Source organism: Mustela putorius, unplaced genomic scaffold, assembly GCF_011764305.1.
Source record: "Mustela putorius furo isolate JIRA1106 unplaced genomic scaffold, ASM1176430v1.1 tig00003834_pilon_pilon_pilon, whole genome shotgun sequence".
NCBI lineage: Eukaryota > Metazoa > Chordata > Mammalia > Carnivora > Mustelidae > Mustela > Mustela putorius.
The window spans coordinates 72,215,540-72,241,513 of record NW_025421987.1 but is presented as its reverse complement, the minus strand read 5'-3'; the positions used below and the strand labels follow the sequence as shown (position 1 = coordinate 72,241,513).

The window sequence follows — 25,974 nt, the reverse complement described above, 5'->3', positions numbered from 1 at the left end:
CTGAATAATGCACTGTGACTGTAACTTCCCCAAGGTCACCAGTACATTTTTTTTTTTTATAAAGTATTTTATTTATTTAGGGTGCCTGGGTGGCTCAGTCGGTTGAGCACCTGCCTTCGGCTCAGGTCATGATCCTGGAGTTTCAGGACTAAGTCCACATCTGGCTCCCTGCTCAGTGGGGGGTCTGCTTCTCCCTCTGCCCTTCACTCTGCTTGTTCTCTCTCTCACTCGTGTTTTCTCTCTTAAATAAAAAAAACTTGGGGCACCTGGGTGGCTCAGTGGGTTAAGCCTCTGCCTTCGGCTCAGGTCATGATCTCAGGGTCCTCGGTTTGAGCCCCGCATTGGGCTCCCTGCTTTATCAGGGGAGCCTGCTTCCCCATCTCTCCCTCTCTCTGCCTGCCTCTCTGCCTACATGTGATCTCTCTCTCTCTCTATTCTGTCAAATAAATGAATAAATAAATCTTAAAAAAAAATCTTAAAAAAATAAAGAATTTATTTATTTATTTGACACAGAAAGAGTATGAGCACAAACAGGGGAAGCTGCAGGCAGAGGGAGAGGGAGAGGGAGAAGCCGCTGAGCAGAGAGCAGAGAGCAGAGAGCCTGACATGGGGCTCAATCTCAGGGATGACGACCTGAGCTGAAGGCAGCCGCTTAACCAACTGAGCCACCCAGGCGCCCGGGTCACCAGTACATTTTTAAGGCAGGGAAGCAAGCAACAGCCTTCCGGATCTTTCCTCCATGCATGACATCTGAAACCAAGTCCTGTTACCCATCCTCAACTTTGTTTTAATATTCAAATCTCTAGGGCCTTGCAACAAAGTATTTGGGAGTTGCATAACTGAAAAATCTGTAGGATTTAAATAAGGGGAAGGCTATTTTCTCAGATCTAGTTCATTTTTTTTTTTTTTTGCTTGTTTTTTTTTAAAGACAGCAGTGGACAAGTTAAGAAAAGATACAATGACTCAGGTATGACCTCAGAGAATCACTTGGACAGCTTCAATATAACAATGCTTGGGACCCACTCCAAATCAACTAAATCAGAATCACTGAGGATGAAACCCAGCCAGTGGGGAGTAGTGGGTCCTGGGTATGAGGAACTGAGAAGAATGAGGTCATTTTAATTAAAGAACTAGGGGGATAGAGATAGCAAGGTGGCTGCAAATGCTGCCTTTGGGGTTGATCCCAAGGTTTTATATGTTTTGTGAAGCTTTCTTTCAGTTTCAGGCATGGGCCTGGAAGCTGGAAATAATATCTTAGCACTTGCTTTCTGCCTATGGTTTCTGGCCTTTGTAGCAGTCACAGGTGAGAGATTTCTAGCTGTGAGAAGCCATCGCTGGGGAGACTTCATCACAGAAGAGTGGATGATCTTTTGAGAGTCCGTGAGCTCTGACATCTTCTTGACCATTTCAATCTCGTGGTCATTTCTAAAGAGACAGTAATGTGTTTTAGATTAAAAAACAACAAAAACAGAATCCACAGCTGCTTTATGAGAGAGCACTTTTTTGTATTGTTTGTCGCTTTTGTCTTTTGTTTTTCTAGAATCCCACACACAAATGCTTCTGACAACACTTCCCATGCAGAGGGAGCCCCAGGGATTCTAGAGCAGACATGTAGGGACAACAGAAAAGGAACTCCAGAAACAATAAATAGATATTTATAGATAGAATAAATGCCTCTACCCAGACATGTTAAAAAAAAACAGAAGAATTGGGATTATGCTATATTTTAGGAAATTTGGATGCCGAATGCCCAATGACCCTTATGCCTGGCTGGTTTTAATCAATGCTATCAGTCACTCACTTCCACATACATGAAAATCCATTAAATGAACATGTTCCATGTTGTTGGATTGTCCAGGTACATTCAGTTGCACCCAAGTGCACATTGGCTCAACGTGCCCAGTGCTTCCAGAGGTTTCGCTGAGCTCAGTGGGGTGGACACTGGAACAGACCCTGTTAAGGAACACAGACGTTTCTGTGCACTTATGGTGAAGGAGAATGGCCTTACTGAAAGGCAGGAATAAGCTCGTAAAAAGGCCCGCGTGTGTATTTATAAAGTGAGCACTTACGGGTACCTTTGGATACTTGAAGGGGGTCTCCATTTTTTGTTCAAGTTGTTTCAAACAACTTTCAAGCAACAATTTTGTTGCTTCAAAATTATTAACTGTGTTGCACAAATCCTTTCAGGAATTTCATTTGGATTGCGCAGCTTATCCCAATGACATTTAATCTAATTGCCACTTTGTTTTTTTCCTTCAAAGCGATCACCTGCATTTTATAGTTTTTAGAATTTTCTTCAAACCAGGTGTGAAGGGATAAGGCGGTTCAATTGTTTAAAAGAGATTAAAGCCATGTTTTTATAAGAGCTTTTGAATGTTTATTTTGATTGGAACACTTGTATAAGATGAATATAAAATATAAAATGACAGGAACTGAGAGTATAATTTTCTCACCTCAGAAATGGGGCTTTAGAATCACACGTATCTGAGGTATTTTAAGAGCATTCTAAGTTGCAATGCGAGAGGAGTTTTGCAAAAGCTATAGGGTCAACTGGAGAAAACAGAATGATTCCATTCTGCAGCCGAGGCTTGAAATTAGGAAGACGAGGGTAACTTTCTCCAGGCCACCCGTATGGGAAGGGTGGAACTGAGGAAAGGTTTCTTAGCTACTAGACTGCATATATCCGTTGCTATCACGAGAAGTTTTGTGACTTCTTTTATGAGAGTGGGGCATCTTTTCCACGATGCAGACACTCTTCATTTTATTCTCAATGTGTCAGTACTGTTTTTGCTATAGAGCTTTTTGAATGCCATTGAGATAAAATAGGAAGCTGTGTTCTAAAAGACAGGCCCGATTCAGAGCCCTCTGGAGATGAAGGAGCAAGGCCAGGCCAGAACTGTCCTAATGTCTTCAGTTAATGTTTATGAAGCTTCTACTTGGCGAATGATTTTCTATGAAGGATTCTTTTAATAATTTTGTATGTAACCTCTTTCTCCTTTATGCAGCTTCTGTTTTGAGAGTAAGCAGAAGGAAATGGTAGTAATAACAAAATTGGCTTTTGCTCGTTCACACTTTTCTACCATTCGGATTATGGGACCAGTTGAGGTGGGGGAGACAGAGGGCAGAAGCAGGGATGTGGAGGAAAAACATAGGTGTGTGGGAGAGAGAAGATGTGCAAAGCTCCAACCAGCTGTGCTTATGAGAGGGTTTGTTTAGAAAACACGGTGCTAATAGTTCAATATTTCAACATTCATATTTGGGGATTCACACATCTCTACTAGTAGTTCTGTGAAAAGGAAGTTTAGCAAAATCAGATTGATGACTGATGTAATTTAATTAGACCCTGGCTTCATAAATATGCAATGTTATTTGAATGAGAAGTTGAATTCTTAGATTTTCTGGGGAAAATGGCAATTTGGCTGGCTTCAGAGGTGGTTGCACACATTTCCACCCTGGTTTATATGCGGCTAAAATAAATCAGTAATTTAAAAATTAGAAGAAAGGCTAACCTTGAGTGACTGATTACAGTCACCATTTATAGATGTTTCTTGCCTTTCTTTGCAGCTCTCTCTTTTCTGGTTTTGTGATTGCTGACATTTCCTTCCCGAACCATGCCTTCTGTAATAGCTTTGAGAGATGCTATTAGACTTATTGCCCCCTGATCACTTCACAGCACCCTAAATAGTTTGCAGGGTGGCTTTACAACCACAGTCAGAGCAAACTTAATACTTTATTTTTTAATTTTCTTAAAATTTTTTTAAATTTTACTTATTTGAGACAGAGGGAGAGAGAGAGAGAGAGCATGAGCTAGGAGAGGGGCAGAGAGTGAGGGAGAGTCAGGTTTCCTGCTGAGCAGGGAGCAGGATGTGGGGCTCCATCCCAGGACCCTGGGATCATGACCTGAGCTGAAGATAGATGTTTAACCCACTGAGCCACTCAGGAGCCCCAAATACTTTAAAACAATATTAAAATCAGTTAGTTGACCAAAGAGATGGTTTTTTTGTTTTTTGTTTTTTGTTTTTGACAAGTCAGCAGGATGAGGTAGGGGAAGGAGGTCCCCCCACCGCCTTCTTAAAAAATTTTTGTTTTGAATCAAACTCTGGCCAGGGAAAATACCTATTACTGTGTGAATCTGTAGACTCCTTCTCTGAGGTAATTTGGCAACTTGGAGCATGTTGGAGTCCTCTTCATAACCATGGTGACTCTTCCAATAGTTGGCCTTTTCTCTTTTGTCTTCTCTGAACTGCTCTTCACGTGGGGCCAGACTTCTTTGCTTGGCACTTCTGTTGTTGTTGTTGTTGTTAGTTGGCTCAGGAACATAGCTTATGGTTGAGGCATTTGCTGTGTTAACATTTCACCGGTTATCTATTTTCAAATCCCATTTGCAAATATATTCTTTCCCTTGTCCTTCCTTTACATGGGGAATGGATAAAGGAGAACTTTGATTTCTCGTACCTACCTTCCCTGCCACCATCTGTACCATCCCTGTGTTCTCTCCAAGCCATTCCGTTAGATTCTTTGCTGAAATGAAATATATCACTAATAAATGGGAAGGCCCTTACTGGTGATTGATAACTACTCTTAGAAACACTGTCATTTGCAATTCATTAAATGCCTTATTTGCCATTTATATTTACTGAAAATTGATACTCTATGTATTAGTTCTTTCTCAATGACAGATCACTGGTAAATGCATAATTAAAAGAGAGCTTAATTCCAATTTGTCTTCATTTCTCCTTAAATAATTTTACAGCCGTCATCTGGACAGCTCTTCTCCATTCCAGTGCAGTCCTCTTTGCCAGTTCCTACAACTGTTCTCTTATTTCTGAATTTCTTTCCTCAGAGCCATGTGATATTGTCAGAAGACCCAAGTTCAAATGCTGTTTCTGCCACTTGCTGTGAGACTTCAGCCAAATAGCGAATGGGTCTCAAGCAACTCTAACGTGGGAATGAGAATAAATGTTCTGCAGAATTGGCATGAGGTTCAAGTGAGATACTGTACTCGAAAGTACTTTGTTAGCTGAAAAATGGCATGCATATTGGTATCGAATTAGCCAGAACATTCTTGTAGCTTCTCTGAATACAATGCTTGTAATAATGCCCTAGAATTGCAGGTTACCAAGAGATCACATGGAATATCTTGCTGGGGAAATGAAAGACGACAGACATTACTTATTTCATTCAAAGGTAGTGAAACCTTTGGCAAACGTGCCAAATCTCCCCCACTGCACAGGAGCACAGAAGGTGCAGCCTTATCAGAAAGGAGTTGGCTCAATGGGGTTAAAGTCACACAGAAGTACTGACTCACCCAGATCTGTGCCCTATGCAAATAGAGAGCAGTCATATACGGATTGATTTTCTTTCAGCCGACTGTGCCCTAAGATAACTCTAAGTGCTCTCCTGCTTCTTGTCATTGCTATGATTCCAGCTCACTCCCTTAGACCTCAGCAGCTGGCCTCTTCACTCCTCAGTCTTGCTCTGGTCTGGGGTTTTCACCAAATGAGGTTTTCGTGATCACTGAACAGATTTCCTTCCATTTTCTGCCCCCCCACCTCCTTTTCCACAACTCCCATCTCAAGGTGGCTTGTAGCATTGTAGGTGTCAAGACTCCTATGTGGAAAGACTTCTGCTTATCCAGAGCAGTTTCTTCTTGTCTGGGAAAACCTGGAATATCACTGCTAAGGCTTTGGGTGGTTGGTCAAAAGCGTCATGGTCTCTGTAGGAGAACACACTGAACTTAACCCCCAGGAAGTGCCTGAGCTCTCCCTGAGGACTTCCACTGATTGGGCAGGGGACAATGATGTAAGCTTGGAATCACCTCCTCACAATTTTGGTGAGATCAGATCCTGTCTCTTGTCTAGCAAACCATGACTTATGGGAGGTGTAGGTTTTGGGATTTTGTAGTAGCTCTGCAAACTTGGATGTCCACTCCACTTCTGTAAGAGATGAGACTACATACATCAAAGGGCTATTGGGGTGTCTCAATGAGATCGTATTTGTACTATGAATGGCACTTTGAAATACTCAGTAAAATCCTCCTATTCAGTCCTAAGACTTCTGCAAAGCCACTGTCAGGCGTCCCCTTATAGATGGCAAGCCCAATAGTAAAGTCAAATACTAGAATAGTGTACTGAGATGGACATACTCCTGTGGATGTTTCTCCTCCAGTTCCATCATGGCCTAGATAATCTTTCTGGTTCTGCCTTCTATTGACCTGCACCTCTGTAGTAATCATCACAATTTTTCAATAGTAAAAGATAATGTTTTGGTGAAGAATTTTCAGTAATTATTTATCAAAGGCCTGATTTATTACAATCTTAGAAGAACTTCTTTTCAGATTATGATTTGTGGGCCAATAAATTATAAGGTTGGATCTGATTATCCTGTCAGGTCTTAATTATTCTTTTAATGGGTAGTGTATGGTTTATCAACTTTAGGTACTATGGCAGACTTTTACTTCAAATAAAATACTTGAATAATTGTTGAATTAAAAATTTGAACAGAATATTTGACTATTTTTTCAAAGTAAATATTCACTGCCTTTTCCTGGGAGAGAATTACTTTCCTGTCTTACGACTAGACATTGATGTTCTAACCAATATATGCGGACAGACAGAAGTTTTGAAAATTCAACATGTGGCTTACCATGTTTTGTCTTTTTTTTTCTGTTATGAGAGCAGAAATATTCCAGATAGAAGTTATTTTGACTCTCCAGGGCCTGGAAGAAAATGGAGCTGAGATACAGTTGACCCAGAATGAGACACAGAGCATAACATAAGCAAGAAATAAACTTGTTATAAGCCATTGAGATTTGGAGGTTATTTGTTAGTGCAGCATAACCTAGTGTATTCTGACTGATACAGATACAGATATTTGTGAATTTTGACTAGTGTCTTGTTGATGTGCCAATTATATATTCTATATGTTTGGGGTTTTGTGAACTCTGAACTATATTTAATATTGAAATTGGTTTTCATTTGTTTCTCTTTCTTACATTCAATGCAGGAGTTTCTTGTATAGTTAAGTATACCTGAAAGATGCTAGTAGTTAATAAAGAAAACAAATTTAAGCTGTTTAAGAAATAAAAGACATTTAGTAGCTTATGAGACTAAAAAATCTATATATAGATTTTTTCTTCATGTGTCAGTCATAGTTTGATCAGCTCTCTGGTTCCATTTTTTTTTCAGTTTGCTTTTCTGTCCTCTGTATGTTGGCTTCATCCTCAGAATGTTGCAAAATGCCTTACTACATGCTTTCTTATTCATATTCAAGAGGAGGGAGAAGCCTTCTTTTCTCCAGAACTGAAAAACAAATAACCTTTCCTTTAATTGGACTGATTTAGGCAGTATGTCAGCCTCTGAAGAAACTTCCGTGGCTAGAGGAACACTATGCACTGATTGACTCAGACCTGGGATACATGCCCATCTCTGAAACTGGGGGGATACTGTAATAATATGGGAAAGCTAGCTGCTATAACAGATAAATTCAAAATTCTCTCTGGCTTAACACAACACGATGAACATTTATTTCCCAGTCATGTTATAGACTAATGTAAATGTTCCTAATCCTAATGATTGGTTCACCTCAAAGAGGTTATTTGGGGGGCCTTATTATGTTACAGTTTCTCCACCATCAATGTAGGGCTCCCAAAGTTGCTACAAAGAGAAAGAGACTTTGGGGGAGACATTTGCACTTCTTACTTGCTTTAGCCCAGGAGTGACAAGCATCATTTCTCACATTCTATTGGTGAGAGCTGGTCACATGGTCCCTTTTGGGTCAAGAATGTGGTGGAATGTGAAGTGTGGTCCTTGGCTGGGCATCTGTTTCCCAGCATGCATTCATACTGTGGAAGAGACTGTGAATCTCTAGTGGTCATTCAGCTGACCCTGCCACAGATGTTAATCCCACCCAAGCCGCACAGAGGAAGAGGAATGGAGCGAATGCTGGGGAAGCAACTAACCATGTCAGCCACACTGGGGAACCTGGTCTTGATGTCACGCACATGTTGATTTGTGCTGAAGCAGATGTGTGAGCCCTCCATTGACTACTGGACTAACTAATGTTACCAAAAGTCCACATATTACTTAAAAATAATGGGAAAACTTTTAAACTAGTAAATAAATAATTTCTGGTAAGGTGTCTGGTTCCCTCTCTCTTGAGGAGCAGGGAGGGCTGAGGCTCAGGTGGGGAGTGAGGTAAGGTCCTCTTTCTTGGGGTTGTGGTGATGGTTGCAGGGGACAGACACCATCAGTCCATGTGTGGGAGAACTATTGGGGATAAAGTCAGGAGAATGTGTGTAAAAGGGTCAAAAAGAGGGGCTCTGTGCAGAGTGAGAACTAAAACTCTGAAATCTGTATTGGAGGAGCCTTCAGGACTAAGGCAAAGCAGAAGAGTAGAGTTGGTGAGTAGTTAGTTGGAAGGAGGCTTTAAGACATTCTGGAAATGAGTCCAAATTCCAGTAGAAGACTTTAAAGTACTTTGAGATCGTAGGCAAATCAATGAAAAAATTGCAGTTCACTATAATTATCTATTATATGAGTCTTAACTCTCAAGTCCTTTAACCTATATGAAGTACTTTGGAACCTTTTCTTATCCTTCAGGTGTCAGATTAAATATTTCTTCTCCAGAGAGACTTTCCTTAGAATTTTCTCTATCCTGCCATTACTTCTTCATTGCTGTACTCCATATCAAAGTTGTAATTGTTTGCTTACTTGATTACAGTCTCTCTTTTGTACTGGATTTGCAAGCTCCATGAGAGCAGAGGCTGTCTCCTTTGACTCCAGTTGCATACCCATTACCTTGCACTGTGTGTAGAATCACTTCGAATGAATGGCCTTTTCAGTATTTTAGGAGCTCCCAGTTGTAAACATCTATTGATTTTTTTTTTTAATTTGAAGAGTAGCTCCTCTAATCCAATCAAGATCCTAAAAGTTCGAGAAAAAATTATTTTAAACTTTAACATTTAAAGGTGACATATAAGGAACTCATGATACTGAAATTTCAGTTGGGTGTTTTTGAAGGAAATGAAGCTCTTTTGCTGTTGTATGATATTCTCTAACAATCTCTAAGACATAGTGCCAGAGAGCTCATTTTTTCCTGGCAGATCTTTATTTCAGAGATTGGGGTCCATCATTGCCCTCTAAAATCTGAAGCCCAAGCAACATGGCTGTAAGTCTTTAACCCCAGGGTCACCTTTGGCATTTCTGGGTCTTGAATAAAGCAAATTCTGGCATCCACAACCTCCACCTTGGGTCTAATTCTACTTATCCAAACTTAGTGGCTTAAAAGGAATTATTATTTCTTGCCATTTTGAATGTTGATTGAGTTCAGCTGGGTGGTTCGCACTTGGGGTGTCCTATTGCTGTGGCAACATGGAGGCTGGGTTGCTGGGAGAGCATCCCAAGATGTAAGGCTTTTTAATGGCATAGAATTAAAGTCACGCTGTGTTACTTTTGCTGTTTCCTATTGGTCAAGTTTATGTTATAGAGCTGGCCCAGAATCAGAGGGAGGGGACTACCCGAGGACATGAATATTAGGGCTCATGGTTCTTCAGAGAACATTTTGGGAGACTAGCAAATGCAGCCCATTTAAAAATGAACAGGTCGGGGCGCCTGAGTGGCTCAGTGGGTTAAGCCGCTGCCTTCGGCTCAGGTCTTGATCTCAGGGTCCTGGGATTGAGTCCCGCATCGGGCTCTCTGCTCGGCAGGGAGCCTGCTTCCCTCTCTCTCTCTCTCTGCCTGCCTCTCCATCTACTTGTGATTTCTCTCTGTCAAATAAATAAATAAAATCTTTAAAAAAAAATAAAAATAAAATAAAAATGAACAGGTCACAGTCTCGAATGCTAGGCCAGTCACACAAGAGTGTTTGCTCTATCTAAAGGTTGTCTTTGTTTGCTCTGGGTCATGGCGGGAACAGGGAAATGCTTTTCTCAGTGGATGGAAGTCCTGAGGGAGGAATCTGAAATTGTTGTGACTGAAGATTTTCTGAAATACCTCGAGACCGATCCCGTGTGGCTCACCTGATAGAATCTGGGAGGCCAACCAGGGACAGGATTAAAAACTTCCGAAAGTCTAAAGGTTCAGGGGGTGTACTCTCCTACTTGGCAGTTAAAGACTGCTAAGGAGTGGCCGTATTGTATTCAGAAGTTCTTCTGACCCTTAGGTTCAGTAGAGTAAATATCCTAGACCGGGTGGGATTTCTGGGCTTCTTCCTATTACTGAATTGTGAGCCTTCCCTCTTGGCCTCCCATTTCTTTTCTATATGCCATGAAAAATGTATCTAAGCATTGTTTTGGAGCATTAGAAAAGAATGGTAATGTCTGTCACAGCACATAACTCCCTTGTTCTTGAAAGAAAAAGATTCTTGCTAGGGGAATGGTATAGGCATTGAAAACTTTGGTTTTGGGAAAGCATTTTGTATAGTTTCGTTATGTCTTTGTGGATAAGGTCTTGCAAGTGGGCTGGGTGAGTTAGACAGCCGATGAAATTAGCATATCTCGAGGTCTGTGGATCTGTCAAGCTGGGGAGACTCTTTAATTGATGGCTGCAATAATCCGTCCTTGTTCCTATATTATTTCACATTGGTATCCATGACGCAGATAGAATACTTTTCTGATGACTTCATTGGAAGATATAGCCAATGCAAAAGATAACAAAGTATGTTCCAAATTATTCTGTCAAATTGGAACTCTGCCCTGGGAACTACAAGGTGCCACTCAGTAGACACAAATGTAAAATTGTTCATTTAGGATTAAAAAAAAAATCCATGGCATAGTTATGGGAAGGCATGGCAACAGATTTAAGTGAAGAATATTTAGTTGAACAGAAGCTTGTATCAGTTAGAGATATCAGGCAGCCTCTAAAAAGCTGACATTATATTAGGGTGCAATAAAGAAATAAATTAATTATGAAAATAACTTGCCGCTTTAATACTCTGGATTAGTCAGAGCAAATCCAGAGTCTTGTGCACACTGTTGGTTGCTACTTTTGAAGGAAACTGGCAGCTGGAGTACACGAAGAAGAGGTTGAAAAGGATTTTAAAGGGTTGGAAGCCACATCATATGAGCAACAACACAACTAACTAGAGATGTTGAATTTTACACCTTCAGTGAATAGACATTCAAGCTGAAGGTGGGTCCACTTTTGATAGAAATGTGGATGGGCGTAAATGAGAGGAAATTATGTAAGTTGAGTTAAGGAACTGTGAGCTCTGTCCTGACAATGGCGAACCCTCTCTTCTGTTTCTAGCATATGACACATGGCTGGTAGCCGTGGGAGATGAGGCTATGAAAGTAGTGGGAGATGAGGCTATGAAAGTAGGCTGGAGGCAGGTGGTTCCAAACTTGAACGCCACACCAGGGGGTATGTATTTACTCGGGTAGACAAGTGGGAGTAATGCATGGTTTATAAACTAATAATAATTACGATAATAATAGTATAGTAATAATAACAATCATCTAAGCTAATAGGTGCCCTTTGAAGCTCTTGCATATAAGAGTTCACTTAATCCTCATAATAGCCCTAGGACTTAGACATTGCTATTATCCCCATTTTATGGATAGGGAAACAGAGGCACAAATGCCCAGAATGTCAAGCAACTTTCACAAAGTGACACCATTCACCGAGGGCCAAGTGGCTGCCCAGCCTCTGCCTGGGCAGGTCTGTCTGCTCTGTACTTCTGTGTTCTCCTGGCGCTGCCGCAGCCCAGCTGCAGATCCCCCCACAGCCCAGCCTGGACTAGCCTTTCACTTCTGACTTTTACTTGGTCCTACTCACCAGAAAAACAAGGTGCTAGTGATAGAGAAAGCAGATGATTTAAAAAAAGTGATTAGGAAGCTGTGTTTGCTTTTTGGATTTTGAGGCCTTTCAAGTTTCAGGTTTGAACAGTTGGGTCCTGGGAGGCGCATCCCGCCTCTGGTTCACTGCCAAGAGTTGGGTGTGTCTAGCACAGAGGAGTGATTTAAGAGTAATTTAAGCTTAAGTATTCCCAAATGAACATTACCCCAGTAGCATAAGGTTAAATTCTGGGTTTGCAAGGCCCCAAGCAGACATTTAATAAAGAGACCCTTTGGCCCTTTGTTCAAATCCCACTGATGACTGGCTGCCTTGCAGTTGTGGTGCTACTTGGGTGGCATTGATGTCTTGAGGGAGAGGAAGGTTGCCTGGAGCTTGGACCCTTCTACCCTCCACTCTTTGCCCTCTGTTACCCTGACCAGCAAGGCTTAGTTAACTTCATCAACCTAGATGATGTTTAGCTATTTAAATCCAAGTCTGGGTTAGTAAGACAGGGGACATGGGCTTAATAGTGACTTTGATAAACTTATTTGCATTGCTCTTTTATGAACACATTAGCTTAAAGAAACCTATCACAGTGTGCCCTCAAAAACTCCGTAAATAAGGAATAAAACTTGTCCTATTGACGCTGAATTATAAACGTGTTTATCTTTTTGTTAGCAAAGGGGTGTGTGTGTGTGTGTGTGTGTGTGAGAGAGAGAGAGAGAGAGAGAGAGCACATGTGCACGCATGCGTATGTACGTACTATAGACATTTGGGAGTATTTAATGTAATGACTAATGTCTATTTGTTTTGGGAGGACCTAAAGTTAATTCAGTCTGTAATCCAAATTTCTCCCCCTATAATGACACTTAAAGAGTGTGTCTGTGCACTTTGATCGTCCCTGTCCTGTCTCTGATGGCGTTGTACAGGCCTACTAAATGTCCCCGTTCTGAGTGGTGGATTCTGTAACTAGCAGCCGGACCATTGTGTCGACGCCTAATCACACCATTTCTCAGCCCCTTTTGTCCCACAGTCACAACTATTTACCTCCGTCCTTCCTTTTCCTTTTTCTGTTGTACCTTATTTCCTCTTCGTTCACTCTCCCCTTCTTTTATTCTGTTTCTTCATTTCCCTTTTGTCCCTTTTCTTGACTCCCAACCTTTACCTCTCTTCCTGAGCTGGCTGACCCGAAACAAGGTTGCTTTACCCCAAACGCTGTGAGATCAGATCACTGGAAAAGGCAGACGAATGCTCCTGACATTGGATGTTGGGATAGTCTGGGTACTATCTTCCCAGTGGCTGATCTACACAGGGTGAGTGTGGGGGTGATTTATTCTGTGCTTCTTGTGGGGACCAAGGAATATAATCCATGTCTGACGGATTCCATCCACCCTTCAGGCACCTTTTGTTCCCTGAATCCCACCTGTGTGGGTTGACATTTTAGTGAGAGTAGTGAGTAGCCCAACGACCAGTGTGTTTTCTTCTTTCTAATTCATTTAACACACACACACACACATCTATCTTCTGCTAAGATGTACAAGTAGGAGATAAATGGGGACATAAGGATCATATTGTACTTGAGTTATATCATTGCTGACTTCCTGAGAAGCCTGTTCAAACGACCAGAGGATGTTAACTAAATTGACAATGTGTTTCTCTGACATGGAAGTGAGCAGAACATCTGCTTTTATAATAGTCTTCTTGCCTGGATAGGCATGTTCTGTTTTGTTGTTCCAGAAGACTTTCAAGCAAATATACTGGTGAATTTCAATGGCTTGGAACTTCCTGTTTTGTGATTTTTTAAAAAAAATGCCTTTGGAGGATGGCTAGTGTTCACAGAATTCTGTGTTGCTTTAAGTGTATCTTCAGTCCCCAAGTTATCACAGGAAAAGATTGATTAGGAAGCTACATGGGATAGAAAGCAGATGATAGGTCCATTGCCTTCTTCCTTTAGTGTGTAGCGTTTGTCGACGCTCTTGTGCAATACAATGAACCTAGTGTTAGAGACTCCAGGGCCAAGAAATATGGAGCATTGGATGGACAGGCATCTCACAAAATGTTCAGAAAGTGCATATGGACTTTTTCCTTTTGATTTACAACTTTTTGTTCAGATAAGGCTTCAGAAAACCAAACCTAACAAAATAAACAGTTTGGGATGAGCTAACTGAGATAGGTCGCCATGAATTTCATGAAACATTTGAAGGACATAATATTTAACAGTGATGGAGGCAGACAGAAGAGCTTTTCTGGTGTTTGCATGTTAGAGCTGTGATTCCAGCCAATCCACAGTTTAACTCAAAAGCATAAGGTGAGAGGGTCGGAGTTTCAAATTTGTCACCCCCTGTATATGATCTTGCCCAATGCTTTCACTTCTTCAGACTTTGAGTCAGCCCATCTGTAGAATGGAGCTATAGATATGATTTGTTCTCAGAAGGATTGTCTGGCGGGTAGATGCTAGTTAGCTATGAGAGAATGGAATATTTTGCCTGAAGGACAGTGTCATTGAACTTGTTAGCCCATATTCTGAATAAATCTTTTTGTCAGCTCTAAGAGGTTTATTCTGAATATTGCCTCACCAGAATGCTTCTAGAGAGGTGAAAATGGAGGCGTAAGTGAGAAAAGATGACAAACACACGCATTTACTTGTTCTCAGTTCAAGCTGTGTCTATATACTCCCCTCCCTCGCAAGCCAAGTGTTGACGTAGACAAGTCCCTAAACTCAAGCAACTTGTGGAATTTGTGCTAAGTACATGACAGACAATGTGTCAAAATGCTGTCCTTCTCCCTGAGATAGGAAAAAATGAAAAACAAAAACAAAAACAAAAACAAATCCAGACAAACTCAGCCTTATATTTCCAAATCCTTAGCGTGAGGTTTCCCAAAGTGTGAAGTGTAGACTGGAACAAAGGACAGCGTGATTTTGGTGGGTGACAGGCTGAGCAGAGAAGAGAGCCTTGAACCAAGAAGTGAGAGTCATTTCCTTTCAAGCTCCTCAATCCTTCTAACAACTGCAGGAATGAATGCAGCTTAATCTGTGCTCATGTCTCCATTCAACAAAAAGAGAGACTTAATTGGGTAATAGAATGTAGCCAGAATTTAATAACGTTTTTTGTTTTCATTCTTTTCACTATTCCCTCTCTTATAGCAGATGATAGTTGTTCTCCATGAAATTGTTCTTTTAGAATGTACTTAAGGGATAGAAATGAGTGTTTGAAGAAAATCATTAAGTATCCATTGTCCAGGTGACTTTGAAGGGATACCAGGATGAGGAAAGTTTTGGAAGCATTTTAAACTTTTTTAAATTGAAGTATAATTACATACAGTATTATATTAGTTTCAGGCATATACCATGGTGATTTAACATTTATATACATCATGAAATGATCACCACAACAAGTCTACTTACCATCTGACACCATACAAAGTTAATACAATATTACTGTCTAAATATTATTGTTTATATTCCCCATGCTGTACCTTACATCCCCCATGACTTACTTATTGTATAACCGGAAGTTTGTACTTCTTGATTCCCCCTTACCCACTTTGCCCACCCCCGAATCTCTTATCCTCTGACAGCCATCTGTCTATTCTCTGTATCTCTGAGTCTAGTTTTGTCTTGTTTTGTTTTTCAGATTCCCTATGTAAGTGAAATCACATGGTATTTGTCTTTCTCTGACTTGTTTCACTTACCATAATTCCTTCTAGGTCCATCCATGTTGTTGCAAATGGCAAGATTTCTTTCTTTTTCATGACTGGGGAGTATTCTATTTCATGTATATACCATATCTTCTTTATCCATTAATCTACTGATGGACATTTAGGTTGCTTCCACATCTTGGTTATTGTACATAATGCTGTAATGGACAAAACGGTGCAGATATCCTTTTGAAATTAGTATTTTCTTTCTTCTTTTTTTTTTTTAAGATAAATATCCAGAAGTGGAATTACTGAATCGTATGGTAGTTCTCTGTTTAATTATTTTAAGGAAACTTCATATTGTTTTCCAGAGTTACTGGACAAATTTCTTTTTTTTTTTTTTTTTTTTTTTTTTTTTTTTTTTAAAGATTTTATTTATTTATTTGACAGAGAGAAATCACAAGTAGGCAGAGAGGCAGGCAGAGAGAGAGAGGAGGAAGCAGGCTCCCCGCTGAGCAGAGAGCCTGATGTGGGACTCGATCCCAGGACCCTGAGATCATGACCTGAGCCGAAGGCAGCGGCTTAACCCACTGAGCCACCCAGGCGCCCCTGGACAAATTTCAATTCCACCAACAGTCCATGGAGGTTCCCTGTTTTCCGCCAACACTTGTTTCTTTTGTGTGTGTGTGTGTGTGTGTGTGTGTGTTTGGAAATAGCCATTCTGACAGGTGTGAGGTGACAGCTCATTGTGGTTTTGATTTGCATTTCCCTGATGATAAGTGATTTTGAACATCTTTTCATGTGTCTGTTGCTGTCTGTAGGTATTCTTTGGAAAAAATGTCCATTTAGGTCTTATTTTTAAATTGGATTGTTGGACTTTTTGGTGTTGAGTTGTATGTAGGAGTTCTTTTTATTTTGGGGGGCATTAGCTCCTTGTCATTTATATCATTTACAAATATTTTCTCCCATTCAGTAGGTTGTCTTTTTCATTTTGTTGATAGTTTCCTTTGCTGTGCAAAAGCTTTTTAGTTTGAAGTAGTACCATTTGTTTATTTTTGTTTTTGTTGCCCTCGCCTATGAAGTCAGGTCCAAAAAATATCAGTAAGACAGAGGTCAAGGAGCTTACTGCCCATGTTTTCTTCTGAGTTTTATGGTTTTTGGGTTTGACATTCCAGTATTTAATCCATTTTGAGCTAATTTTTTATATGGTGTATACAAAAAAGAAGATAGTGGTCCAATTTCATTCTTTTGCATGTAACTGTCCAGTTCTCCCAATATCATTTATTGAAGAGACTGTCTTTTCTCATTATAAATTCTTGCCTCCTTTGTCATAGATTAATTGATTATATATGCGTGGGTCTGTTTCTGGGCTCCTGATTCTGCTCCTTTGATGTATGGATATGTTTTTGTGTGAGTACCATGCTGTTTTATTACTATAACCTTGTAGTGTAGTTTGAAATCAGGGAACATGGTATCTCCAGCTTTGTTTTTTCTCAAGATTGCCTTGGCTATTTAGGGTCTTTTGTGGATCCATGCAAATTGTAAAAAATCCATGCAAATGTAAAAAATGGCGTTGGTATTTTTTTTAAAAAAGGTTTTATTTATTTATTTGACGGAGAGAGATCTCAAGTAGGCAGAAAGGCAAGCTGAGAGGGAGAGAGGAGGAAGCAGGCTTGCTGCTGAGCAGAGAGCCCAATGGGGAGCTCAATCCCAGGACCCTGAGAGCATGACCTGAGCCAAGGGCAGAGGCTCTGACCCACTGAGCCACCCAGGCGCCCTGGCATTAGTATTTTAATAGCTATTGCAATGAATCTGTAGACTCCTTTGGGTAATATAGGTATATGAAAAATACTAATTCTTTAAAGCCACGAGGATGGAGTATCTTTCCATTTATTTCTGTCCTCTTCATTTTCTCTCATCAGTGTCTTATAGTTTTCAGAGTACAGGTCTTTCACGTTTATTCCTAGGTATGCTATTCTTTTTCATGCAATTGCAAATGGGATTGTTTTCTTAATTCCTCTTTCTCCTAACACTTTACAATCTTTAAGAGGTGAGGTTGGAGTTTGAAGCCAGGGCACTGAGTCTAAACCTGGTTCCTTTGTGGTAAGCCTGTATGCATCTACAGAGGTGTGTAGCCCATCCAGACAAGGCGATGTGAAGGACATCAATGAACTTCACAAAGATGGATTTTAGCACAGATTTCGATGGCAGTATGATACCTTTCCTCATTTCTTGCAGTAAAGAGAAAAACACCCTAAACTGCATCTCCCCCATGGGTCATTTGACAATTCCTGGGGACTTTCTCGGGGAGCCCCTCACTGAGTCCCAGCAGACCCTGAGCCTGTTCTTCTAGTATTTTCTGCAGCTGTGCCATAAGCAAAGCATTTTGTGTTTTCGGCAGGACTCATGTAGTCCCAGTGTTTCACTGTCCCTCATCCCGAGGGGTATGGTAGTTGCTGATGACTTTGAAATGGCATGAGGGTTACGGCAGAAAGTTGCTGTGTGTTTTCCCTGCCGTGGAGAGAAGGCAGGTTCTTTCTTCATTGTGCGGAGGGTGTAACAAGCCACTCTCGTTCCATCTGCCAGTCACGTTGAGACTTGTGCAGATGGCCAATGGAGGAGCAGGCAGGGACCCTCCCTTGGCAGGGCTCCAGGAAAGGGCTGGTAAAGGTGGGCTGGCAGGGGGAGTTGGCATTCTGCTGTACTCAGGAGGCTCTGCTTTGATGGATAGCCGGACAGCCTGAGCCACACAGACCACCCAGCAGTGGCTGAGGTGATGAAGCGTGTCCCCGTTAACTCCACTCTGGGCAGTGAATTGAAGAGGGAGCAAAGCCCAGGGAATGGGCCTTAGTGGTAGAGGTGCAGGCAGAGTGACTGGTGGCCAAAGCTCCCTGCGTGTCCCCAACCATTCTGTCGTTCCAGAGGCAATATGCTCAGAATTGCAGTGAAACAGGCTCACCAGGGGTGACAGGCTTTCCACAGGACACTCCTTACCTGCACATTCTTATACATCCATGGTCATCCAATATCCCCCTTAAGAATTCTCCTTCAACAAAAATGTGCTTGTTCCAACAGTAGAACCTCTTGGCTATGGAGAAGAGCTAGTTATTAGTTTATTATTCAGCGTTAATTGAGGAAACATTTAGGAAACACTGGGGAGCAGGGGTGGGTGGGAGAACTGGGGCTGGGGTGCACTTTGCCCTGGCTTTACATTGGCGTACACACTCAAATTTCATCTTGTGAGATTTTCTCCACATGAGGGTGGATATCCTGAAACAGAGATATGTGGAAGTTTGGGCAAAACTCATCATAAAGCTTTGAACTTGTGTTCCACTCCAAAACCATCCTGTCTAAATGGCATTATGATTCTAGCAAACAGATAAGTTTATATTTATACACATTTTTACAATACAAGAAACATGTATTTATTACCTATACACATGGCAAATATAGCACAGTTTTTGTAAAGGCGTTCTTGTCCTTCTTTTCCTCCTAAGCCAATCATCTGGAGAGAGTTAAAAACAGACAAAAAAAAAAAAAAAAAAAAAAAAAAAAACCAAACCAAACAACAACAACAAAAAAAAAAAAAAAAAAAAAAAAAAAAAAAACCCAAGCCCACAAAACCAAACAAACAAACAAAAAAGAAGTTCCAACCAGGAGCAAGAGAATGATGGGAAGAAGATGGCATTCTTTATGGATTAAGTGCTTTGGCAAGTAGAACACCATGGAAATCCACTCTGCTTCGGCATACTGCCTAAGATGTGTGCTAAGAAGCTTAACTTTGTCTCCATTAGGGTGTTCATCCAAGTGCAGTGGCCCAGCAATGCCTACTATGCCTTTCTCCACTCTTCGTGCTGCTCCTCAAGGCCCAAGAGCCAACTTCCTGGTGTGTCAGGGTACCCATGCTTTCCAATCTCTGAGCCTTTGCCTGTGTTGTATCTCTAGCATGGACCAGGAATGCTCCTCTCCTTGATACTGGAGAGCTCTGAATCATCCTTCAAGGTCCAGTGAATTCGCCACCTCTTCTTTGGAACCTTGCTGAATCCTCTTCACAGAGGTATAGGTAAACCCTGCCCTCCCACTCCACCGCGGAAAGAATGGTTCCTTCCCTGAGATGCCTAGGAACCTTTTATGTACCTTGACAGTATATAGAGCCAGTTGTTTGTGTCTCTCCATACTGTGAGATTCCTACACAGGACCATGTCTTATTCATCTTTGAATCCTTAGCCAAGTCACTTGCAAAGGAAAGGTGCTCCATAAATGTTAAATCTAATTGAGTCTTATAATAAAACGATGAGTGTAACCTCTAACTATAAAAATTAAACAAAACCCCTCAGAAGCAACAATGTGCACTAAAAATTAATTTGAAAATTGCCTTCCATGTACTGTTAGCAAAGTACTTTACTTTTATAGGCCTCTCCTGTGCTATAAAACTCCTGAATGTTCTAAAAATATTTTAAAAATAGGCATTTAGAACCTCTTTAATGAACTACTTCCAAATGTGGCTTAGATGTTTGAGGCTTTCCCTCCAGCAGGTGTTAAACCAGCCAGGGTTGCTGAAGACTGGGAAGCTGGGAAGTCGTGGTCCCGAGATGGAGAGGTGGTACCCGCGTCAGGTGACACGCTTCTTGGTGGGGACCCTGGTTAAAGGGCTGGGAGTTCTCTTCTAGGGGCACCCTTGGGTGTGGAGAGCAAAGTAGTTGGTACACCTTGGATCCTCTTCAGACTCCAACTTCGTGTGTGTGGGGGCATCCTAAAGGCCTGCCGTTTCTCTTGCCCTCTGACCAGAGCACTGCTCAAGTCTGAAGTGTAAATCATGGCATTCTCTAACACCTCACAGAACTGTAAATTCATTCTCCTCCCTTCTCCTGATTTTCTCATGGCCCTTGTTTATAAGTGCTTTATGATAAAGGGTGTTTGAGAAAGCCATTGGTCTCTCTCACAAGTTAACGTTCCGAAGAACAAAGGCTGCCATTCCACAGAACAGGGAAAAAAAAATAAAGAGGGGCATGTGGACCCAAAACGAAACTCTAATTATTTCATTTGCTTCCAAATACTGCCACTGGAAGCTACTATTATTAAGATTTCCAGTATTCCATTCCAACTTCAATGGCAATTGTGATGCTTACTGTTTTCTCATGAGAGGAGAAACAGGTCTACATTTTATTAAAAAACAACCTTTTCATCTGTGATTAATTGGCAACCTACGTGTGAAGCCATCTAAGTGTTTTTCCTGTGCATGGCTCACGCCGATCCGTATTTAACACGATGTGGAAAAGCGTTCGTGAAACTGTTGGGTAAGGTCACTCCATATCAGTTTCAGGGATGACCATGTGAAGAGTGAGAAGGCTAATAGCTGTATTTGTATTTTGGCAGCAGATGGCTTTTCACTCTTGCCTCATTTCTCAGAGGTTCTGCACAAGCCAAACACATGAATGACTTTCGCATCTCCTCTCAAACCTCATGATGCAGGGCTGAATTTGTTGGGCCCATGTACACCTGCTTTCACTAGAATCCAGTCTCGTAAAACTGTCAAGACACCTGTCACAGGAACACATTAGCATTGTTTAAAGGGTTGTGCATCACTTTTTTGACTGCTGTAACTCGTTATAAGCAGAACCTAAAAGGGTTAATTGATTGGTCCTCCGTTAAGGTGATACAAATCCGAGCCAACATCAGCAATTTTAGTAACACCTTCCACATTGTCCTAACCCTCATAGGTGCGATGTGTGCATGCGTGTCTGCGTACTCCAAGGGCAAGATGCCTAGGGAGACATAGCAAGAAGCAAGAAAGGGAAAAACCCAACTTATTTTAGAGATGGGGAGTGGGAGAAACGGGGATAAGATGGAAAGGGTGGGGGAATAAAACCAGGAAAGAAACCTTAAAATTCATATAGGTTTGTTAAGAAGGCGGAGAACAGACATCCAGAATCTTTGAGACTCTCAACGCATATTTGATAATCAGGTAAAGATGGACTTCTGCAGCCTATTCCTGGAAACCAGGTGTTTTCCATGTAAGGGAAGGGACAACTGTTTGATCCTGAACAACCTGGAATTGCTGCTGTCTGGAGGGAGAGAAAGGCTGATGTAGAGGGCTGGCACTGGGCAAACCTCTAAACCATCTCCGCCGAGTGCTTCAGTTCGGGGACCTTTCTGTTGGGTGAAAAGGAGAAGTGTAGTTATAGATGTGACATTTCCTAAGGCTTTGCAATTTGCAAAAATCTCCGTTAGTTACTTTGAGGGTGAATGTATGTCAGCACAACAGGATGTTCACTCACCACCTCTTCCCAATGATTATTACCTTTTTAACCAGGCAAAGTCAGCTTATATCAGGCAGCCATAGGAAATATCATGGAGCCCAACACGGGGTTTGAATTCATGACCCTGAGATCAAGACCTGAACTGAGATCAAGAGTCAGGTGTTTAATCAACTGAGCCACCCAGATGTCCCAGACATAGAGAAATATTTACTGAGTAAACAACAGTACCACGGACATTTTCTAATAAAAGTGATGAAAATGGAGATAAATCTTTGGTTCTGGAGCCTGAGGATAAGCTACACAACAAATACAAGGAGATACAGTTAATGTTATAAATGTATCAGTTATGTGTCTTATCTGATTATTTCTGATACTCTGATTTAGACCCAAGGACAAAAATCTCAAGAAAATGTTAGAAGTATTTTTGTTCTTTGTAAGTATCACTTAAGTACACGAACTTATGAACAGAATGAGCTTTTAGAAATAGAATTGATAAATGACTGTTATATACTAGGTAATATGCTATTTTTTCCAATGTGCTAGTTTTTGGATAGATAATTTCTTTGATAATCACTGACTGTCTGAAATGGGAAGTTTGTATTTATCCTATGCTCTGCATTTCAGACTATCTCTGCCAATATGAGAATAACCTCTGATTGCTTGTCAATTGCCTTGAAATTCTCAATGGGAATGAGGCTTGCACTGCCAAATATTTTTACTGGGTCTAATGATAGATCACCTGAGCGTATCCTTCCTTAACAATTAACTTCAATTTAGAGGACATTTAGAGTCTTTTGGAAGACATTTAAGAGCGAGTAAAGTGATTTGTGGAAAGACTGTGAATTTCAGTCTTTCAGATGAAAGATGATAATGGGATTGAAGTCTTTCCTTCTGATTTATTATTTGTGTTCCCATTTCTCACACAGTGAAACTTCATATTTTTCAGGGAACTGAACTGCTTCAGTTCAGCTGAGATAATGATTAGGGGGCTGGGTGGCTTTATCGGCCCTAGGTTAAGACTTCTAAGTACATTTAGTATGCAAGGTAAGGCTAAAGAGCCTGGTAAAAATAGAAAACTGTTATGAAAACAGCTTTAACCAGGCAAAGAGTAAGAGTTAAAGAAGGTGCTAAATAGAAGGTATATTTCATCATCTCAGATTAGTATCTTTTTGGAGAAGGTGTGAGAAAAAAATAAGGTAAGGTAAGACAGAATCCCAAAATGAGAAAAAATATCAAAGCGAAACTATTGCTTTTCTAAGCAATAATTAATTATTGCTTACTATTAATTAGCAATTATTAATCTGTTAATAATTGATTATTAATAATTGACTTAATAATTAATAATTAATGCAATAATTTGTAATTGCCTTTTGGCAATTCCATGTGGGCTTTCGTTTGTCATAGCCATGAAAAAACTACAATACTGCTTTCTTAAGCCACAGCCCTTTCTAAGCCTCCTCATCCCTGTGCTCTGGGTCTCAGAAGGGTGGGGGTTTTGAGAATGGTCCGAGATTTCAATCTTGATGAGAAATTCCTTGTCAGCAACAAGTTGCCATAAAACAGGGTAGTTTTCCCAGAGGAGCTGGTAAAAATACACACGCATTAGTGAAGTAAGGCAAGGGGAAGATACTGCCAGGTTGAGCTGTCCAGTCAGAAGTCGAAATGTTTGTGCACACCAGACAGTGTGTCTGGCTACCTCGTCGGAGGGTCTATGTTTGGTCTGGGAAAACAGTGCCATGTTTACCACCAGGGAAGGCCTATGAGTGAATAACAATGACCAGGCCCCAAGAGCCGGAAGAGGCTCCCTTATAAATGGCTGTCTTGTTAGGCTGAGAGGGAGTGTTTTTCAGTTTTGAGGTAGAGCAGCCCAAACAGCTGCTTCTGTCAGGCATAGCGCACAACTCTGCCACCCCGCACACTTCCACGGGGTTACCTTGCATGGCAAGGTGGCCACCTACTTGCTGACGTGGCTGTGGCCATACACCAGCTGTCTTACAGTGTCCTTTCTTCAGGCATCTTTTTTTTTTTTTTTTTTTTTTTTTTAAGGATCTTATTTATTTGACAGAGATCACAAGTAGGCAGAGAGGCAGGTAGAGAGAGAGAGAGAGAGGAAGGGAAGCAGCCTCCCCGCCTAGCAGAGAGCCCGATGCGGGGCTCGATCCCAAGACCCTAAGATTATGACCTGAGCCAAAGGCAGAGGCTTTAATCCACTGAGCCACCCAGGCGCCCCCTTGGGGTATCTTTAAGGGACTGTCTGCCATTATGGAATGCTTGGCATATTCTGGAGGGCTGCCCCATCAATCCTCACTTTCCAACCGAAGACTTTTTGACACAAATATCAAAGAAGGAAGTATGTCTTACTGCCCAATTACATTAAAGCTGGTGCTGGTCAGCATGTGTGTAATTATTTATCTCAGCTTTCTGTAAAAGGAGGGGCATCTTATTCAAGTCAAGCAGAAATCTGGCAGTTTCCCAGTTGTGAAATTCTATTGACAAAGGTGTTAAGTGAAGGGCAGAGTAACGTGGTCTGCCAGGCCCCTGTACCTTTGTCTCTGACCTGGACATGGGTCAGGCCCATGCTGAACTGACCAGAATGACTTTGATTTGATGGCCGTTAAAGGTCAGGCACATAATGGGATCAGATGTGTCAGTGGAGGTGAAGTACATAGCATAATAGATTGATGGTAATTAAGTAGTCGTGTTTAATAAGAGTCATCAGAGTTAAAGGCAGTGTTGGAATGAGCAGCTTGGGGAAGGAAGGAGAAGGCCTGAAGGAAGGCGATGGGAAATAACCTTTTTGTTACACTAAGGGAAGACCAGAGGGATTGTGTGTGTGTGTGTGTGTGTGTGTGTGTGTGTGCTTGTGTGAACATGTGTGTTTTAGGAGAACCAGCATTTTGTTTTTTAAAGGGCAAGGAGGATAGGTAAAGCAGAATTCAATTTTATGAATTTATAAATGGCCCCAAGTTACCCTAATTCAACATATGTTTGTCTAGAAAATGCAAACTACAAACTCAACGATAAAAATAGTTCCACAAATAGTTTCAGTGATCTGTTTTTTTCTGTAGGATGAAAATCTGAGTTTTGGGGGGGTATTTAGTGGCATTTTGTTTTTTGGTATTTAGTTTTTACATAAATCATTAAAGTCCTAGGATTAATTCCTTGTTCAAAGACTATTATGGAATTTCAGAAAGTTATCATTCTTCAGTAATACGTCATCATATTATTGTGATGCATTATCATTTAACAAGAGAACATGTTGGAGTGGAATATATGAACCAAGGCAGTTTCTGAATCACGCATTTTCAGTATTATTTTTGTTCGTTTGCACAAACCATCAATGTCAGCTGGATTTATATGTGAATTATCTAGGTTCATTCTAGAAGAGCTAGGTGTTGAGAATGCAACGAGCTAATCAGGACTGTGTTGCCCACACCACCTAGTAATGAAGAGACCAGGTAGGGGGCTTCACAGCCAAACTGCATAGTGACTTGACAAGTCTCAATGATGCGTGCTTCCTCCAGTTTCCTTCCTAGTTCCCTGGGCCACAAATCCATGTGAAAGAAGCATTCTGGATTTTAGGAGTCCTGACTTAACTCTTTCATCTGGTCTCTGGCTCAGTAAACAAACTCCATCTGGAAACAGAGCTGAATTGGGAGAAGACTATGAAGTAGAAAAGTTTTTAATGAATCACCTGCCATTCCTCGTTCTAGTGACCGTGACCGGGCAGTCTGACCCCCCGAGCCTGTGCTCTTAACCACTCCGTTATACTGTCTGAAAGTCCTCAAGAGTATGGCTTGGTTTTATGACTGTTTGATCTTATCTTTGAAACTCTGGAGCCAGCACAGGACCAGGTACACAAAAGGAGCTCCATCAATGAAAGGCAACGGGTCACTTAATCCGATTAACTGATTCCCACTGATATTCAGCTACCTTATTCATTCTGATGATAATGTCTCAAGAGTATGGTGATACAGTCTTCGCACCCAGGGTGGAAGTTGGTATGTTTTATGACAGGTATTGGGGGGATGCCACAGGTCGTGTCAGGCATAGAGCTGTCTAGTTTTGCTTCGTCTGACAGTATTCTCTCTGCAGCCAACCAGTAATCAGGGCCTTAGATACACGGTCTCGTGGCTGGAAGTGAGCTTAGCCCAGCTTCTTTCTTGGAAGAATGAACTAACGATTGGCAGAAGCCGTGCAGGCCCCTTCTGTGGGGGGAGATCCGCTGTTGTCCGTGTGACAGCTCAAAATATTCAGTGTGAAGAAAGGAGGTTTGGAGGCGCGCAAACAGAAATTGTCAG

General features: G+C 41.3%; 1 protein-coding gene across 8 annotated transcripts in view; it reads left to right on the top strand.

Annotated features, from left to right (window-relative positions):
* MECOM (MDS1 and EVI1 complex locus) overlaps nucleotides 1-25,974 on the top strand; it is a 543,555-nt gene that overhangs the window by 17,198 nt on the left and 500,383 nt on the right. The gene's annotated exons all lie outside the window — the stretch shown is intronic.